We start from the raw sequence: 19,102 nt of genomic DNA, 5'->3' as shown, positions 1-19,102 counted from the left end.
TGGGAGACGGGCCTGGGGTGCGGCGCATACAGGTGGGGGGCTGGGGTATGGTCCTGGGGTACGGGGCATACAGGTCCGGGGCTGGGAGACGGGCCTGGAGTGCGGCACGTACAGGTGCGGGGCTGTGCTACGGTGTTGGGGTACGGTGCGGAGGGGGGTACAGTGCTGACATACGGGGGTACGGTGCTGACATGTGCGGGGTGAGGGGGGCTGTACGACTCGTATCCGGGCACAAGTTTACCCGTGTACATGTAGGCTACAGCGTTCGCTCTGTACGGGGCCTTTTACATGCGGTTGTGTATTCGGACGGGCGGTACGGAACGTACTTGCGCGCTCGGACTTCTGTTTTACGATTTGCGCGTAAAAATGTCCGGCTCCCTATCGGACACTTTTCCCGACGCTATTCGGACGTAAAAATTTACGGCTCCCTCTCGGACCATTTTTCTGACGCAATTCGTATGTATTTTTCACGTACGAATCGTACTTCGTAGTTTGTACGGTACTTGTACGATTCGTACGTGAAAATATACGGATACGAGTCGTACGCAAAAAAATTTTCCCGGATCGGAATCGGCACCATAGTATCAATAGCATAATATTTTTTATATATTTGAGGTAACTTTTCTTAAAATTGTAATAAATGTTATTTTACTTTGAGCCATAAAAGCGCTATCATTCAATATGGTGTTCAGTTTGTCTCCTAATGTTGAGTGAATAGTATTATTGGTATAGCTCCATTTACTAGCTTCATTTTCTGACACTACCCCTTTACCAGAGTAGAAGGAGCGAGCATATGAAGTGCATACCTGATTGATTGATTGATTGATTGATCTACATGCTTGCATGCTGAGGGCTTACTTCTCCCCAATGCTACTGATGGATTGAATCGAGTTGGGCTCACTGGATATAACAGATTCATACTTAAGGCTTTAACTGGTGGGCAGTAGAGAATATGTTAGCAGGTAGCAGACTGTTCAGCAGAAAGAATCCTATGTTAAGTAAAATTTGTGAAAAAAGTACTGATAAAAAAGACCAGACCTTTGACATTAATCTTAATTTGAAATTTGTACAAGGTGCATACTTGTCACACAGGTTGATCATTAGTACACAACAATGAACATAATTGAAAAAGTCTCATAAACATTAAGTCTGTATGTCATATGACTACAGAATTTGGTGGTTTACTGTTTATATTTCTGGGTCAGTCCAGCCATATATTGTCACTTGTGTAGCATGCTACTCGCCAAAAATCTCTTTGACGCCTTGTTAGGGGTAGTAAGCGCTATATAAATGCAATTACAATACAATAATGGTAGGAAAGGATCTTTGGTGAGCGGTGAGCCTCCTCATTTTGGTGTTTAGAACTGCCCCTGAACATTACCTCACAAGAGTTCTTTCACAGGGCTCCATTCCCAACTACCTCAGAAAAAAGGCCTCTAGTTTCAGCAGCAGTGGAATCGAGAATCGGTTTGCTTGGTATCTTTAGTTGCAGCAAGAGAGCGAGGGGGCATGGTAAGGCGAACTTCAAAGCAGGTGTAACTTTAATCTTTAAAGTTCATTATTTGGTGAATCTTTTTCATCTTTAAAGGTCGTTTTTTCGTTTCCGGAGTGTTGCACTTCAGAATGATAAAAATGTCACTCGGCTGCAGGGCCGCTTTTAGCATTGGTGGCAGGTGGTATAACAGTCTCTGTTGGTGGCCTCCAATGTCTTCCTTGTTCACAGATTATCTCACTACTGCCCTACATCTCTCCATAGCCTCTTTCTCACATTTAAATTCTTTTATAGTGCTACTCATCCCTAGGTAGGGGTCGGAGAACTTTACATTACACACACATCATACAGCAACAGTGTTTTGTGCAAGTGCGTTAATGAATGCGTCTCACATGAGTGTTGCAAACAACCATGTTACTGGCCTCCTCCAGATGACAAACAATCTTATGCTGTGTGCAGTCTATTTTATACTGTGTGTAATACAATATTTACATTAATTGCATACATACTCAGTGTTTTCTGTCACAGACTGTGCCCTCATAGCCACCATAAATATAAGTCGCTATTCCCCTAGTGCGCCAACAAGGATTCAAATCAGTGACCCTCCGGCTACAGACTTAGACATCTGAAGTGATCAAATCAACCAACTGAGTTTTCTTACAGCGCAACACATTTCCCACAGATGAGTTTACCGTACATTCATTTTCCACACATTTCCCACAGATGAGTTTACCGTACATTCATTTTCCATTTTAGGTGTGTACAATCAGGCCTAGGTGATTGCTGGTGACGGGGGAGGGGGAAGTTAGACCTGAGGAGCGAGTAAATGTGAGAGCGATCATGAGAACAAACGAGAGAGAGATGAGTGAGAGTGTGGAAGTTAAAAAAGACGAGTACCTTTTAGTTGAAATGGGGAAGGTACTGCATGTTAAGATGAGAAATAAGGTTTAAAATACATGATATCGGGATGGAAAGATGGAGTATGTCTAACGTTATGACATAAAGCTATGCTGTACTGTTCTTGCCTGCTTGTGTCAATTAGTAGCTGTACTTTATTAATGTGGGCGTTCTTTACAGGAAAGCACATTGCAATCAATATTAGCACCTACACTTGACAAAAGAATTTCAGTTTTTTTCATTCTTATTAAGACCGGGTTGGCACTTGGCGTTTAAAAATAATTTACCCTGCCTGTTAAAACCTGCTTTTGTCTCCAATTATATTATATTGTGTGAAAACAAGTATGCCAAGAATGTCAGAACACAAAAGCAGTGTGGGATTTCTCTAAGTCACTAGGCCTTGTGTGAAATGAACTTCTATATATCAATAATCAGCTGGAGATTTTTGGCGCGATAGAGCCAAGCTACACGGTTGACTCCATTGGGCTCCAGAGCCAATGCATACTTTTCCCCCAGCAACCCCCTCCCCGCTACCTGCCATGGGCGGCAATCTGAGGGATGGCCCTGGGTGCCAGAAGCTCTAGCTACCACACTGCCTTAACAACGCATATACTTTTAACATTCATGCTTTTAGATCGAAACTCGTTGTAAAGACCTGCGTGCTAAAGGCATAATCGTTGTAAAAATATGTGTGCTAAAGGTTATGCATGTTAACGGCATTCACTTTGTAACGCACGCGTTTTAACCACCCTGGGCATCACTGAGGATAAATATGTCCCTGAAGCGACAGGGTGAATGAAGGCTAGTTCTAATCTCTGGGAAGGGCTGTTGCAGGCACAAATCATGCATGGTTCTAAAGGTAGCAAGCAGGAAATAACTTCCTGTGCATGTTACTTCCTGGGCGAATTAAGACCGTAATGGTGAAAAATAGCATCACTCAGGGTACCTAACACTGCAAGAACTGAATGACTGTCCGATGGGCTGACCTAAAATGTGAATGCGAAGGCAGGCAGAATCAATAACTGGGGGGGGGGGGCTGACCTATACACACTCCATGTGCAAAAAGAGAGCTACAAGCCAAGCAATCGGTGGATGGGGGGAGCCGTAAAATATCCCCTTTCAGTAAATGTAATACAATATACATAATGTATTATATTTCTTGGTTACGTCAAATCTGCAGAGGAAGCCAAAGTGAAAAGTTGGCTGCGGAGTTTTCTTCAGGCTGCTCCTAAAGATCTGTTCGTTTAACTGTGTGTAGGTCCATTAGTAACAGGAAAGTGCATGCCGTTACGCCATAGCAAAGTGTGAAACATAAATCTCGTAGCTAACTACCAGCATATTTTCAGAGGCACAGAAAGCATTGCATGATAACGCGACAATATAAAATGATACTTAGATGAGATTACATTTATATGAGTAGAGGACATGGCAGTAGGACACACACATGTATCACACAACAGCAGAACATAGCGGCATCTCAGGCTAGCAGACCAGAGGCATCAAAGCAGCAAAAACCAGGGACATCTCAAAGCAGCAGAAAAGAGACATAACAGAGCAGCAGAAACGAGGGATATTACATAGCAGGAGACGAGAGGAACATCATAGAGCAGAAAGGCACTGGAACATTTCAGAGTAACATACAACAGACATCACAGAAAAGCAGACTGAGGTATATCACAGAGCCGGTGACGTCACAGAGCAGCAAAATATAGGGACATCACGGAGTAACACATTACAGACATCCAGATGAGGTCAACCTGGAGACATCATGGAAGTGTGTTCTGCAGGCATCACACACACAGCAGCAGACCAGCTGAACACAAGCACATGTAACAGGTCATCACATTTTTCTCTCTCACTCACACGTGTCCACAATAAAAGGAAAGAGACACAAAGAAAGCTTACAATATTATTGAAACTAGCGTGCTCTATCATGAAGAAACTCTGCTGCAATTAGGAGACAGATGTAAATCAATAATGTGATTAGCATAGTTCGCCTAACGGCTAGGGCGCTCGACCTCGGACCTGGGGAACCGGGTTCGAGTCTCAGCAATGACGCTGAACATCCTGTGATTCTGGGCAAATCACTTAATCTCCCCGTGCCTAACCAAAAAAAAATGAATGTGTGTCCTCATGTAACGTAACTGGTGCTATGTAAAGCGCTCTGATACCTGATTGGATTCCGGTCAACTTTGCGCTATATAAAACTGTGCAAAAAAAAAAGAATAATAATAAAGAGCACACAATGAAAAGCCCTGTCATAGCGAATGACAAACTGGCTTAAGCCTATTCTTACTATAAAAGCACTGTGTTATACTAAGGATCTCTGGGATTGGTGCCTGGCCCCATACCTGAAGGTTGCAATCAGTTGGTCTACATCTCAGGTGCGCAGCTCTTTCCTCTAGGGACCTTTTTTCTGCAACTCTCGTTCCTCTCTGTTTTTAGAACAGCAAATCTTGGTTTATATGATATGACTTGTCCTACTCGAAAAACAGCAGCTGGATTTCTCTATTATATCTAGGTGTTAGTGTCAAACCACAGAGAAAAACAGGGCATAATGTTGCTTAGCCTTGCACGAGATGTGCAGACAGACTCACGGCAGAAAAACGAAATAACAAAACGTGTGCAGCTTATTTTGAAAATAACAGTGTGGCACAAAAAGAAGCGTGGTGTGTGCTAAGCAAAATCAGCCTATTATGTGTGGAGTTAGGCTAACATAAGGGAAACTACAGTGGGCCCTATAGAGGACTCACAACAGTGTCCAGCTGCTGGTAAGGTTGCTTTTGAATAATCTTGCAACCCCTAGTGCCTCAAGACTGGATTCTCACATAAGCATGTGCCCCTATGCGTGCTGTGTGACTGCAAGTGTTTCTTTCAGTATGTGTGCATGCCTGTCTGCTTCCCTCCGGGTATTACTTGTGCGAATATGTTTGTTACCTGATATTCATCAAAACATAACAAAACAAACTGCAATTACAACAAAGAACACGTACGATAACAATAAACTGGAACAATTGGCTTGGCCAGTGCTTTTGCCTACAGCACTATTTGGAGTAAACAGAAAACACATTCTTCAGCACATGCCTATTTTTATTAATTTGTTAGCGGTCTTTTATTACAGGAAATAAAGAATGTCAGACTTTCAGATAAGGCGAAATGAAGCCACGCAAATTTTAAAGGTAATGTGCAGGCATCTGAAATGCTTAATGTGTATATGTTGAGGCATATCAACGACAATCTTCTGTTTACCTGGGCTCGTACAGTAACTGCTGCAGTAAATCCGGCCAAAAACCACATGAGATCTTTCTGCACCTGTCAGCATTGTGAGGCGTTTGCTTTGGGTGCTGTCAATGAAGCATTGAAATCCCATCCATACTCCAGACCTGACCAGCACCAGCACCAGCTGTGCAGCATTCTCAAGCGTGTCCTTTCACTGCATATCCGGCATGGCTAGCAATGATGTTATCCTACTGCTTAGCTTGCATGAAGGCACACAACATGAAAAGCATAAACGCAGCCTTTCCAGAAGGAGGGGAAACCACAGCTTTGAGTTTTGCAAAACACGATCATTTTCTCAGCGTCAACAGTGGGAAGTATTGTTCGATGCACACTAAGCCGCGCTGCTGTTGGTTTCTGTCTAATGGAATTTCAAACATCATCTTTTTTGCTGCACTGAGTCTTTAACACCGCTGGTGTCACAAAGGTAATGTGTTGATTTCTCCCAGAAATCAGTGCACTCAATGTGTGGTAGAGAGTATAACACAAACCCCCGTGTTTGTCTACGCACTGGAACAGGGAAACAACCTTTACAACGCAGTCATTACATCGCACTACCTTTACGTAGCAGTCATTACATCGCAACATCCTTTACATCGCATGTCATTACAACGCAGCCATTACATTGCATGTCACTACAACTCATGTCATTACAACGCATGTCACTACAACGCAGGAATTACATAGCAAGTCATTACAATGCATACCATTACAACGCATAATACCCTTACAGTATCCAACACTTACCCTACTGTTGCACTCACTGGAGTTAGAATAGTAATTTTTACCCCTACACTATCCAACACTTACCCTACTGTTGCACTCACTGGAGTTAAAATAGTAATGATTACCCCCATACTATCCAACACTTACCATAAATGTGATGTATGCATTGTAAAGGTATAATGCGATGATTGGAATGCGTTGTAAAGGTAGTTTCTGAAAATGCAATGTAATGGCATGCAATGTAAAAGAATGCGTTGTAAAGGATGTTGCGATGTAAAACTGCGTTGTAAAGGCATGCATTGTAAATGTATGCGTTGTAAGGTCATACATTCACTGGAACCATATGCTTCTGGGATAGACAGCACACACTTCCACGCCTCTGTGCCACTATGTGAGGCTGTCTCTCGCACAAGGCAGCCTCTTTACCAGTGGCAGTTGATGTAAAATCACATTGGGGGATGCAAAAAATATACACATAACAAATACATATAATATCCATAACATATACACAGACACATATATACAGATATACATACATACACATAACACATACACAATAATATACACATTAACATAAATATACACATAAAAGAATCACTTACCTGACACTACCGCTCGATATTCTGAAGTACGTCTGCGTTGTTCTGCAGCACATGCTACAAGCACGAAGCCCACAGCCAACTCTCTCATCCAATCAAGATGCAGTTCTAAAGTGTCTTGATTGGCTGAAGAAGCAGGCTCCAGGATCCCAAAGGCACTGTAGGCCTGTGCCTGCTCTCAAACCCAGCTGTTCAATACAGCCGTGTTGAAGAGGTTTGAATTGAGCATGTCGGTTTAGCCGTAGCAAGGTTGCCGGCCAAACCGAAATGCACAATGCAAAGAGGCCACTCCTCACTGCTGTCAATCATTGGCATGCCTGATGCACTGGCCGGCCCTGCCCTTGCACTCCATTTGCTGGCAGAAAGTGTAAAAACGAATGGTAATAAAATCATTTTATTATCATTTCATTTTTGACGTTTTCTGCCCAGCAGTGTGTGGGGGACGACACTCCTCGGCTCCCACGAATGAGCCCCTGCTGCTCTTTGCATCCAGTGCAGGGTATGATACCAGCAGCAGGCCAATCTTTGCAGATATGGTGCAGAGCCTTTTTTCCCTTTCATCCAACACAGCACTGCAAATGTTCATACTGTGTCTCATGACATTTTTCTAAATCTGTACGTTGGTTTCCCTTTTGAAAACAAAAACTTGTGCGTGTTCATTGCTACTAGAACAAGCATTTGCAATGCAAAGGTCTCGCTTTTACGCAAGTTTGAGCTATTGGTATTGTAAATGGCAATGCCTTTTGTTTATGCTTCGGTTTTCTAAACATAAACAAAAAGCATTGTCATTTACAAAGCTAATAGCTGAAACTCTCGCAAATGTGAGACCTATTCCAGTTCTAACGGTTAAAAAGTTACTAAAAATGCAGCGACACGTGTTGCCGCGCAGTTGAAAGCTCTTTGCAAACTTTGACTGGCAACCCTTCTGTTGCATAATGCTATATTTGGGTGTTAATTTGGTACTAATGAGGTGCAAACAATGCCCACAGAGTGTTAGCAAGTGTAAAAACGGCAAAAAATGGAATAATACTATCTTAAAACGTGCCACATTACGCCACACAATTTGCCTTCTCTTCCTGCCTTTTCTTGCTGCATAATTTACTCAACCCTGCTGCATAATGTGGCTCTCCCCTGCCGCATAACTCCAGTGTCCCTGAATATAGTTACAAAACCTCAGAAAGAAGGAAGGCTGGATTGGCATTCCTCATAATTGGAGGGTGTGATCTGCAGATCACGCCAGATGTCATTTGCAAGCGTTTAACTCACTGAGCCATATTTGCATACGGGTAGGAATTACGAGTTGGACGGTATTTAAAACGTAACTGAGAATTATAAATCGGATACGTTAAATACATCAACATTTTAAATGTAGCTCCTGTCAAGTTATGCATAGCATAACATAACAGGAGCTCACTCCAGTACAACCAAATGCCTGAGTCACTGATTGCGTAGTTTTAATTAATTGACCCTTCTGCTGCTCTTGCTAGTTTTAATTCCCCCTTCTTCCTCTTTCTTCTACCACCCTACACTTCTCGCCTCCCTTTCTCACTCCTGTTGTGGTTTCTTTCCTATTCCTACTTTGCCCGTTTGTCACTGTTTTCCTCCCTCTTGCTCTCTTATCTGTCTTCTCTCTCTCACGTGGGACAGCCTGAAGATGAAGAACCTCAAACAGGGGTGGTGGTGCCTCCCACCTTCAACCACTGACACTCTGTAAACGGTGGGTCACATGAACGGCCTCCTTCCTAAATAGAAGGTATTAGTTTGACTTTTTCTGCTTTATTAAGGAGTCCTTAGGTCACTGAAATGTCAGGGGGAGGGGGCGAACCAAAGAGGCAATGTATGTCTCAGATGAATGTCTGAGTCACAGTATGTACAATTCTTGTTTAGAGCGCCTGAAACAGTAGTCTTCTTGGCACTAATAAGATGAAAACAAAACAGAATATTCACAATTGATGTTACAAGAGCCAGGAATGTGAGAGTAAGTGTCCCACAGGGCGCCACGGTGCCTGGGTGCCGGCACAGGGCAGAGACCGACGGGAGGGCGCTGGCAGTATACGTCGCCGGAAGCCTGGGGCTGCAGAGGAAGGGAGTGTGTGACAGGCAGGAGGTGCATGGGTGCAGTGCACAGATGACGTACACATGAAGCATAGACGGTCGGGACCTACAAAAGGCAAGTACCGAGTGCAAGGGTGACTGGCCATCCACACAGCCCGGAAGCAGGCAGTGGACTGTGCTGCCGCTGCTTCTAATCAGATGTTGCGTTTCAAAAACAAGGGGACCCCACACGTTTGTGACCTGGGGTAAATAGATAGTTCAAAAAAACAGTGGTCTGATGAGGTCAAAGATCCTCAGGTAGCAAGGCTACAATTAATTCATTTAAGAATAATTCAATTATATTCATTGGTATATTGAACCCCGTTGGATCCAATTCAGAAATGTATGCAAGGACACAGAAGAGTAAAGGAAGGCATCACATTTTATTTAACATCATAAAATGGAGTAGCTTCCGTTTCTGTCATTTTTGCATTTCAAGAGTATATATTATATACAGTGCTCACACAAACAAAAGTGAAGGTGCGTGAAGTGAAGTGTTTTAGTGACAGTAAAAACTTTGCATCGCATTGAAAAAAACAGATCAAGAGAACCCAATTGATTTAGACAGTTTTAGGGAACTTTGAACGTGTAGTCGACGGTCTACTGCCAGCGATTCCTACTCCGTGATTTGATCACACCTGAATTATCATCCCTCCAATATCCCCGGGACGGCTGATTCAACCTACCTGTCCCTCCTTCCATGTCCGTGTAGGATCCTTTGGCCATCTAAGCCTGTTTCCCGGACCTACCCAAATTATTAGCTACGGAATCTTACGTGCTCGCACTTACATTGTCCTGATGATGATCTTGATTTACTAAGATTGAAACGCCGTCGACTACACGTTCAAAGTTCCCTAAAACTGTCTAAATCAATTGGGTTCTCTTGATCTGTTTTTTTCAATGCGATGCAAAGTTTTTACTGTCACTAAAACACTTCACTTCACGCACCTTCACTTTTGTTTGTGTGAGCACTGTATATAATGTATACTCTTGAAATGCAAAAATGACGGAAACGGAAGCTACTCCATTTTATGATGTTAAATAAAATGTGATGCCTTCCTTTACTCTTCTGTGTCCTTGCATACATCTCTGAATTGGATCCAACGGGGTTCAATATACCAATGAATATAATTGAATTATTCTTAAATTAATTAATTGTAGCCTTGGTATCTGAGGATCTTTGACCTCATCAGACCACTGTTTTTTTTAACTATCTAATCAGATGTTGGCAGCCGAAGGATACCCAGGAATCTGACCTTCTGGTGCGCATGCGTACGATGTAACTAGCGACCGGGCATTGCGCGCATGTAAAATTTAAATGACTGCGCATGCTTCTGCACAGACACTCTACCATCCTGTGCCAGCTCTCTACTCCTCCTGAGTACGAACTACTTTAAAAACAAGCATTTGCAATGCAATAGGACTCACATTTACGCAAGACTTATTGAACTAGAAACGGGAGTGCGGGCAGGCAAAAAGGCACGAACGGGAGTACGGGGTATGGGGCTGGGGGCCGAGAAGTCGTGGACTGCGGGAGGGGGGGTGAGGCATGGGAAGAAAATAGTGTTAAAAGTAAATAGGCCAGTAGCCATGGAAGGATACAAATGACGATACGGCCGTCATGAGGAGGGACTAACAAGCCTAAAACCAATGGGAAGGCAGCATTTAGGACCTAAGCCAATGAAAAAGATGGGCGGAGAGTGGGCGGAGCTTCCACAGAGCTTCCACGCCATACTGAATACTGCATGCCTTGCAAAGCAAGCAGCGCATGCGTGCTGCCGCTATAGGCTAACCTAAAAACTGAGAGAGGAAACTTATTGGCACTGGTTGTGCTGTTGCAACCACTGTCCCCATACTGTAAGATGGGGGAAGGATGATGGCTCACTGATAGCTTCTTGCCAAGCGTGCCAAGCTCGTATAGAATGCCTGAGTGAAATTCATTTTTTTTGTGAAAATAGTAAAATATTATGTACAATAAATAAAACAGTAAAATAGTATAATTTAATATCATAGTATAAAATCTCAGTTTGTCACTTGTACTAACAGTGTCTTTGTAAACCGCACTGTCCACAAATTTTGTTAATCTGCCTATAAATTGGCAATCTTGTGAAGCAAAGCTGTATCTTATTGCTTCCTTGATAGTAGGACATTTCACTACAACAAAGGACAGCTGCAGATGTTTTCCTCAAGTCCAAAAGGGCCAAACATATGCTGAGTTCGATGCGTCCCTCCTTTTACCTTCCAAGTCTGCATGTATTTGATGGTAGACATTTATTGTTCCATGCTCCTTCTAATTGTACGATTGTGGTAGAAAAGAAACGTGGAGATTTATTCACAAAGGTAAACTCCATACATAAAAAGATAGGACATAAAAACATAGGACATTAAAACATAGGAAGGTCTCTGCAGTCCTAAAGATGTTACACATAAAACTACACTTGAAGTTTGCGAAGGGAAAAATAACTAGTAAACTTACACAAAAAGTGTAAGTTTACCCTTGTTAATCAAGGTCCATAATCTGAGATACTTGTTTCTACAAGCAAGGACTATAGCAGAAGAGAAGTAACCCTGGGTTTTATGGATATATGATTCTAGTGTATCATTTGCGTGCACATACTTTTCTAAAATATTCTAATTGGTTAGCCAACTGCTGTGAGTCAGATTGTTTGTGCTCCCGGTGTTTACTAAAGTTTTTAAGGAGAGCAGAATATTCTTTGTAGTGATGCATGCAAAAGATTCCATTCTCAATATTTGACGTTTAGTTATTCTGAGTTCTTCGGTAAATATGTATTTTAATTAATTATCTCTAGCTGAGATACAGATGCATATATAGTTTAGTTTGGCCCTGTGGTGTAGGTCGAATAATGATGGCAATGTTTATTAGAGCCATAACCCGGCCTCTGGAGTCGAACAGCATAAAGTCAGCAAAGATGTTATCTCATTGATGTAGATTTTATTGATTTTGTCTCTAGTGTGGTCCTTGAAGATGACAGAACAGATAAAAGGGTTGGTGCCAGCTTTAAATCGATAACTTTAAGTCATTGGGTGATTGCCCAACTGCCGTAGATTCCAGAAAATGTCCTAATTTACCTTGTGACAATGGTTGCATATGGAAATTATTATCAACTATTACACCATTGTCTTTGATTTTCCATGTTTATCTGTGAGTCGTCCTAGTGATTACATTTTGGTAAACTAAATAAATAATTTTGCTGTCTGGTTGGTATTAGTGAAAGTAAAATGATATTATCTGCATATGCTAGATAAGTAATAGGTGTAAGATACACAACGAAAAAAGTAAGGGGGCCAAAAAACATTCCTGCATCTGGCAGTTTTGAGTATCAATCTAGGAGATAAATCAGTAAGGGTGACAGATTTGATGCCTCTCAGTAGTAAGAAGCCTGACCTTCGAACATGTAAGATTTGTTTTATCTCTACAAATGCTTGCTATTGCTGTGTGCCCTTCCTCTATGTGAGTTTACGTGAAATGGGAAAATCGCAGATGGAGCATCTATGTCACTGGTATCGACTGTGCTTTTTTGGGGTAGTATTTGATTATTTCAGGGCCTTTCATACAGTGTCTCATTGGAGGGACACTTTTATCAATGCAGTGTTGTTGGACGCTCGAAGAATATGTGTATTTTAATAATGGTGTTTTACACTCATTGTAGAGAGAGAAGTTAGCCTGAATATTTTGTAGGATAAGTAAAGTTTCTTGGTTGGTTGGAATGCCCTGTTGACTTTTTCGCTCTTATTGTTGATAAAGACAAACACATTTTCAGTGTTCTGCTGTGGTAGCAAAAGAGTTTTTTGTGTGAGTGTGTGTGCGTGTGTGTGTGCGTGTGTGTGTGTGTGTGTGCGTTATCAGCTAGGTCTTTCATCAGTGGTCAATATCATTTGGAAACCCTATCACCAATAATACAGAGGCTCCCACTTTTTATCTATTTTCTGATCTTATGTATATTTTATTTTTAATCCACTCAATTACTTATTATGTCTTCATGTCTCTTTAAAAGTAATACATCCAAATTTCATTATTGAAATTCGGTGTCTATACAGTGTTGACTTTCACACTCCCAACACATTTGGGGTACTAAGCTCATCCTTAGGTGAGTCAACGTTGCAGCATGACACTCGCATTAACCATTTATGTAGAAACACTTCACTACAGACCTTTGACTCAATCTTATTTTATCCCCCCATAAACCATCCCTTACAGTAGTAACGTCATAAGAGGAGATAGTATCATGCATCACACAAAAGGCAGGAACATTCAAGCACAACATTATGCAACCTGCTTATCTAGAAATGTAACTATTCACTAAAACCCAGTGTGGAAAAGTATATGTGGGTCAAACTATGAGTATGATTAAAAGCGGAATGTCCCTGCACCTACATTGGAGGTGGTTGGAGTCCACTTCTTTGTCTTCAGTATAATTGGGAACAGGTGCAGCCTTTTTGCTTTCCTCACAGTTTTCAGAAAGCAGGTTCAGTCCTCTTCGGTTCTCTCACTGGTCCAGAAAGTGCTCTGCTGTGTTGTGGGGGAGGTGCCAGCTTTGTAAGTCTCCCTAGCCTTTGGGGGAAGACTCCAGGACACTCTCCAATCAACAGGGATACCCTTCCCGTTTGCAGAACACCATTTTTACCTTCCTGCCAACTATCCACTGCGCCCTATTCTAATGCAACTGATTTAAATATTATTGAATTGGCCTGCTGTAACGGGAATATATATTGCTTTCTCTTCTTCTGATCAGGTTTGTCTTTTGTTTATATTAGTCTGCCTTATTACTTTAATGGCTTCTGCCATTGTTTTCTTTCATTTAATGTCTCCTCACTTTCCAGTTTCACAGCTGTATATTTAGGGCCTCATTCCCAGTGCCCCAGGAAATCTCAATGAGAGGTGGTAACAGGAGTTACCAGTATCAATGACAATGCAAGTTAGAAGCAGGCCTAAATCTCCTTGTGAAACTTCAGAGGAAAACATTCAGGAGTCTCCACACCAACTCAAAGTGTTAAGCGGGATGAGTCGATTTCCCCATCCCCTCTCCAGACGTTGCTACTGCCTTGTACTCGATGTGCAAACCCGCCCTTAGTAGCAATTCTTACAATGCTGTTTTTCACTGACAGTTTTCTCACAATTTGCCCTAGTGATAGCAATGCTCGGAAACGTTGGCGCTCTTTATGTATGTTCTGAATCCTCTGCTCTTTTATTCTCTTCAAGTGTTTTCGATTTGAGCAGTCTTTTTATCTAGGCTGTTTGCATATTATGCTCTGTCTTCCCTCTCTATGGGGCATATCAACAAGCAGGCGATAAAAAATTATCGCCGCTTTAGCGGCCGTTTTCGGCCGCAAGGCGGCGATAATTTTATCGCTATATTAGCGAGGTCACGCTAACGCGTGAAACCTTGCTTTAGCGTGGGGATTTCTAACGCCCAGCTTTGCATCTCTAATGAGATGCAAAGTGGGTGTTCCTGACCTGACATGATAGGAGAAATGTTGCTAAGCGACATTTCTCCTATCATCAAGCCCCACGCTATGAAGCATAGCGTCAGGAAAAGTAGCGATAACACCTGTTATCGCTACTTTCCTAACACCTGCTTCAGGACTGACTTAGCCATGATATCCTATGGAAGGTGGATATCATGGCTAAGTTTGTGAGTCCCTATCAACTAGCTAACGTGAGATTATCGCTGGGTTTCCAGCGATAATCTCACGTTAGCGCTAGGATTTTTATCGCCGATGAGATAAGCGTTGCTAATAGCACACTATCTCAGCGATAAAAATCGGCGCTAGCCGGCGATAATTATCCGAGCGCTAAGTGCGCTCAGCGATAATTATCGCAGGTTGTTGTTGATATGCCCCTATGTGCTCTCCTACACTTTGGAGCAGTTTACGGTCGGGGTAAAACATAGTACGCTGAATACACATAATTGAATACTTACATCACCGTCAAAGGCAATTTTTCTTCACCTCCTTTTATATATTGACAAAGTCATGCTCTATAACATGAGCAATGAAGCAACATTCATCCTAAAGGGTTCAGAGAAATGGAAGGGTTAATGCACTACTTAGTGTGATGGTCGTACTCTAAAATCTGAAATTAAATGAATCCAGGGCAGTTTTAATCAGAAACATTCATATCTTGCATTCGTGAAGGTCATACTTACAAAAGTCTATTTTATCACACCCACGATTCTTCTAAAAATAATTGCTTTCAGGTTCTGAGTTGACCCTAAATTAATCTAATTGCAGACTAAAAAGGTGCACTTAGAGTATGAAAACCATGCAATCTAATTCTGTGTATTTAGCACCAGTTAATAATGACTCTGTGATGTATGATGTGTGTATATTTAAAGTGTATCATGCACTATTTACCACTTGTCTAAATGTCTACATTTCCATAGAGCAAAAGCAACCTTGGCTTACGGATCTCATCCTAAAAAGCACATTGTGGCAGGAAACCGACAGATCATCAAAATGAAAGTACAAGAAAACGCTCTGCCTGCTTGTAGTATTGGAAGGTTTGGGAGGGCTATACATGAGCACCAGTTACATTACAAAAAGATCATATTAATTTCTATTTTTTTCTTCTTTGGGCACACGGAGATTAAGCAAGTTGCCCAGAATCACAAAAAGCTCGTTCCCCAGTTCCAAAGTCGGCAACTCCGGCCATAACGCCATATCCTTTCCTACAGGGCTGACTAAAAACGCAGAGAACATTGTCTATCGTCAACTATCATTACTAATGTGTTTAGGCATCTACAAAATGGGTGGCATGAGCATCTTGCAAGAAAATAACCAGGTTACTTAGTCAAAAAGCGAAAATATAATAAAGCTATCGCATGCAAACATTAAAAGAATTTCACCTATTAATCATTTTTGCTATATATTTGTAATGCATTGTAGCACTTACATTTTCCGATGCCTCTAAACACTCTGATCAGAATCTTGACACCCTTTTAGAGTACACACTTGATGGTTGGTTGAATGTATTTCGGGCCAGTGCGTAATTTGAGCCAGTGGGTGGACGTTGGTCCACCAGCACTGCTTTTGGGGGACGGTCACTTATTTTTCCTCATCAGGGTTTGACTCAGAGCAAGACAGGGAAAACATGCGAGGGGAAAGATGCAGATAGGGAAAGATAGAAGACTGTGACACAGGGACAAATCAAGAACTTGCAAGAGTGGATAAAGGGTCTGGGAGTATATGAGGTGGAATAAAGAGACGGGAGCAATGGCGGCTAGACGGGAATGGGGGTGGCGGGTGTGGGGAGAGGACGACAAAAGGTTTGAAAACATTTTTTTTTAATGCAATTACCTTTTCCGCTGGCCGCATCTTTTCTCCGCTTCTCTGCTCTTCCTGACTCCTGAAGATGATGGAGGAAGCACTGTACATACAGGCTCCCCTGAGCCAATCACAACGCTGCAATACAGTGTTGTGATTGGTCAAAACACCACTGATCGGCACTCAGATCCAGACAGGGACCCTGTGCATATTCCCTACCAGGCTGTCCATTACAGCCTGGTGGGGAATATGTAAATTGTGCATAGACCACTCCTCCTCACTGAGCCGCCAGCCAGCCCCGTCCTAACCCAGCCCGGCAGCAACCAAAAATAAAATGATGATAACGTTCAATTATTATTTTATTTTTCCCACTATAACTGCTCTAAGAGCAGTGGGGCGACGCTCCCCCGCCTTAGCAGAGGTGCTGCCACTGGGCAGGAGGTGGAATCAAGATTATGCAGCTTTTTAGTTGGAATGCAGACATTCAATTGTGCCAGCTGCAGGCCTCTGAGCAAAGCCTGGGGCCTCGTAATTTATTTTACGAATTAAGCACTGACTGTGACTCTATATTGGAGGTGGTAGAAGAGGTGCTGGACATTTAAAAATGTGATTTGAAACATGGTGTGGCAAACTTTACTGTGCATAAACATCATCTGTCTCAGAGAGTGTGACAATAGAGGCAGCTGCGCATGCCTGTCTTTAAAGAGTGGTCAGTACATCAAAGTTGAGTGAATGATAGAATGCATGGCACATGGTTAGGTGGAGTCCTCTAGGGAGAATATTATATGGAAACAAAGAGATCCAGAGCTCAAGGCACTGTGGAATATTCAGGTTATGTAAGATTACACTAAACGGGATAGCTTCTGTAGATACACATTATACCTCAACAGTGAGGTAAGAAGTTGGAGAATAATCAAAATTGTCAACCTGAGCCAAAGCTACACACCTTTGAAAGGCCCAGATTTCACCTACTCTTCCTAGGTGGAAGGGGTCCAAAATTGTAAGCTGGGGTTCACAATCCAAGTTTCTCCCATGCTCCCAAACCCTTCCAATGCAGACAAGCTCCAATCCCGCAAGTCCTAGCATGGTTCAAGATGCAGGTCTAGCCCTTCTCACTCATGCAGCAGGGCATCAGGACAGGAGGGCAGTGGAGTAGCACAGTGGCAGTTCCTCTGCCAGAGCTTCACAACAGTCCTTCTGAGTCTTCCACAGGTCCGGACGTGTACTGAAGAGTTGATTCTGAGGGTCAACTATTGATACCTGGTGCACACTTTGAAGTAGGAGAAGGTTCTGAAGGTTTCCCCCTCACAGGTATTTGGAATTTCCTGTCTCCCTGCCCTGGCCTCAGCTTGTTTGGGGTCGCAAAAGTCAAGTGCCAAACCCTTTCTGAGTGTGCTGGGCAGAGCCTGTGTGCTCTGCAAATGTGGTAGGTGACAGCTCCTCTCCCTCATCAAGTCAGACATGGCCCATGCTTTCAACCACTATTCCCTCTTGCCTCACTCAGAAGTATACAAATACTAACTGCCAGCTACACCAATTATTGTGACCCAGGATACAAACAGAAGACACCAAATGGTTGGGACAAGAAAATGTCAACTTTCTCAAAGTGGAATTTTCAGAATTGTGACTTAAAATATGACTCAACCATTTAAGAGAGCTTTAGATTACAATTCTGTAGACACCAAAATCAAGATTCCAACCGGCTCCCAATCAAAAGTTATCACTCATTAAATATATTAAGGGAACCCAGTGATATTCTATGAGAGAGGTAGGCATTGCAGTAGTGAAAAATACATTTAAGAGGTTTCCACTACCAGGACATGTAAAACTTAAACGTGCATGCCCAACTTTTTAAATACACTGCACTCAGCCCTCTTGGCTGTCTAGGCCCTACCCTGGAGGTGACTTAATTGTGTTAAATCGGAAAATTTTGGTCTGTGCAAAGGTTTACTTTGCCAGATCAAAATGGCAGTTTCAAACTGCACACCCAGGCTGGAATGGCAGTTCTGAGACATGTTTACAAGGGCTACTTCAGTGGGTTGCACAGTCAGTGCTGCAGGCCCACTGGTAGCATTTAATTTCCAGGCCTTGAGTACCTGTAGAGTCACTTTACTAGGGACATATAAGTAAATTAAATGTGCCAATTGGGTGCAAAGCCATTTCACCATTATTAAAGGAGAGGGCACATGCACTTTAGCAATGTTTAGCAGTAGTAAAGTGCACAGAGTCCTACGGCCAACAAAAAGAGAAGAGATTCAGCAAAAATGGAGAAGCAAAGCAAAAAAGTTTAGTGGAAGGCCACCCTAAGGCTGGCAGGTTTAACAATTATTTGCAGGACATTTCATGGTTAAAAAGGAATGGCCCAAATGGTCAATTCGGTGAAAGTCAACTTACCTTATATATAGATTTCTCATAGATTTTAGGGGGGGCACATTTCAGTGTTTGCATAGCTCTTCGTTGAGCTGTGGGTCTTAAAAAACACAGCTTTTTCATATGAATGCAGACATTACCAGCTCCTCTCCCAAAGAAACTTTGCTCTTACCTCCAGCAAATGGCTTTTATTCCCAACACTAGCAGCAAAAAGCTAATGCCTTCAGGCATTATTTAGTGTTCCAGACTCCTTCCTAATCAGCGTCTGCGAATCCCAGTTCTAGCCAGGCACTTCAGCTCACGATTTCCGTGGTGGAAGGGAGACATTGACTTACTTTGCTCATCAAAGAACTCTGACCTTGGA

The sequence above is a fragment of the Triturus cristatus genome, chromosome 5_1 (assembly GCF_964204655.1).
Source record: "Triturus cristatus chromosome 5_1, aTriCri1.1, whole genome shotgun sequence".
Classification (NCBI taxonomy): Eukaryota; Metazoa; Chordata; class Amphibia; order Caudata; family Salamandridae; genus Triturus; species Triturus cristatus.
The sequence above is the reverse complement of the archived record's forward strand: the minus strand, read 5'-3'. Positions refer to the sequence as shown.